This window comes from Schistocerca serialis, chromosome 3, assembly GCF_023864345.2.
Source record: "Schistocerca serialis cubense isolate TAMUIC-IGC-003099 chromosome 3, iqSchSeri2.2, whole genome shotgun sequence".
NCBI classification, from domain to species: domain Eukaryota; kingdom Metazoa; phylum Arthropoda; class Insecta; order Orthoptera; family Acrididae; genus Schistocerca; species Schistocerca serialis.
Window position 1 is genome coordinate 185,194,171 of NC_064640.1, and position 1,753 is coordinate 185,195,923.

The 1,753-nt window shown below is 41.2% G+C and overlaps 1 pseudogene; it reads right to left on the reverse strand.

The window, feature by feature from the left end:
• Window positions 1-775: 775 nt before the first annotated feature.
• On the reverse strand, window positions 776-893 carry LOC126471743 (5S ribosomal RNA; annotated as a pseudogene).
• Between the last annotated feature and the right edge of the window lie 860 nt (window positions 894-1,753).

Genomic DNA, 1,753 nt, shown 5'->3' on the forward strand with positions numbered 1-1,753 from the left:
AAGACAATCACGCTACTTCGAATAAGGCGGGTGATGACAGATACAACCGCTAAACAGGTCTGTATCAATGTCCAAACTTCTGCTGTGAGGGTTGTATTTTGCTTCGCGTGGTCGCTTCCAGTTTCTGATAGAAATTAGAATGCAGACCTTTATACTAAAAATGATGTCCATCGGTGTTATAACTTTAATTGTATATCATTCCCCTTCAAAATCCAGGACCTACTAAAATTTGAGAGGCGGAATCCCAAAGATAATGAATGAAATGATCAAAACCATCCAAGAGTTTGACTCAAATCCTATTGACGGTGATGGTGACAGAGTCGAAAGACTAGTACACGTTTAAGAGATGAATTATTTAAACCTGACAATCATTATAAACATACAGGCATTGAAGTGTACTTGGAAGACAAGAAATTCTGAGACGTTCAGCTCTAGCTGAGATACAGACCACAAAGCCTCCGTTAGGAATCGGTGTTGTAGAGCAGCTGCCACCACGAGGACCATAAAGATGAGTCTTTGCGAAAATCTTAACAAGCTGTTTACAAACCTGATGGTTGTATAACTAACTCCGTCCGAACAAGCCTTGGAAGGCTCAGCGGTACCGACCGGTCGTCATGTCATCCTCAGCCCACAGGCGTCACTGGATGAGGATATGGAGGGGCATGTGGTCAGCACACCGCTCTCCCAGCCGAATACCAGTTTACGAGACCGGGGCCGCTACTACTCAATCAAGTAGCTTCACAGTTTGCCTCACAATAGCTCAGTGCACCCCACTTCCCAACAGCGCTCGGCAGACCGGATGGTCACCCATCCAAGTGCTAGCCCAGCTCCACAGCGCTTAACGTCGGTGATCTAACGGGAACCGGTGTTACCACTGCGGTAAGGCCATTGGCGCGATGGGTCTATAGAATATGATAAAACTGTTAGAGAGAATCGAGGCAATAAAGAAACAACAATAACTTGACAAACTGAAGGCAATATGTACACAGTCATCACCCATACTGATGCGATGCCAGCCGTTTGGTTAAGAGGAGTGAATGAAGGTGAAATGAAAGAATTTAAGAAAAATTGGAACATCAATCCAAGCTGGCTAACAAAACATCAAAGGCTTTAGAAACCTTCTGAAGTTTTGCGTGTTACATCTGTATCGACTGAATATGAATATAGTCATCAGTTGTGGAAACTTGTTGAATACATTTGATTTGCATGTTAATAACCGCAACACAAGTACGTGATTTTAAAAAAATAAAAGAAATTAGTGGAGTGGGTAGTGTTCTTCATTAGAATACCCAAGTTCGAGAGTTTTATTCCGGGTCTAGGATTCTTTTTTGTTTATTTTTTTCTAATTTTGATTTGCCTAATAATGCTGTAGAATGCCCTGTTTCTTAAACGACACCTGTCCTTCTTATAACATTGAAAATAACAGCTACTGATTAGATGTTAGAAATCGTCATGATGAGTAGTAATAAGTTATAATTATTTGTGATAGGGGATGGGAAATGTTAAAAATAGGTACTTCATTCAGAAAGGGTGCCCAGTTGACTGTAATCTGAAAAGTTGAAACCTGTCCTTCTTGGCATGAAGGAGAGATTACACATGCATTGACTGTATCAGCAGTATCTAGGGAGTGATAAACTTTACAGTTATCTTTTGCGTGACATTTTCAGTTTTCACCTCCGGATGTTCAGTCTATGCGTAGTTCTCCTATCGATCGGACTGTTGATATATACTATGTGATCAAAAGTATGCGGAC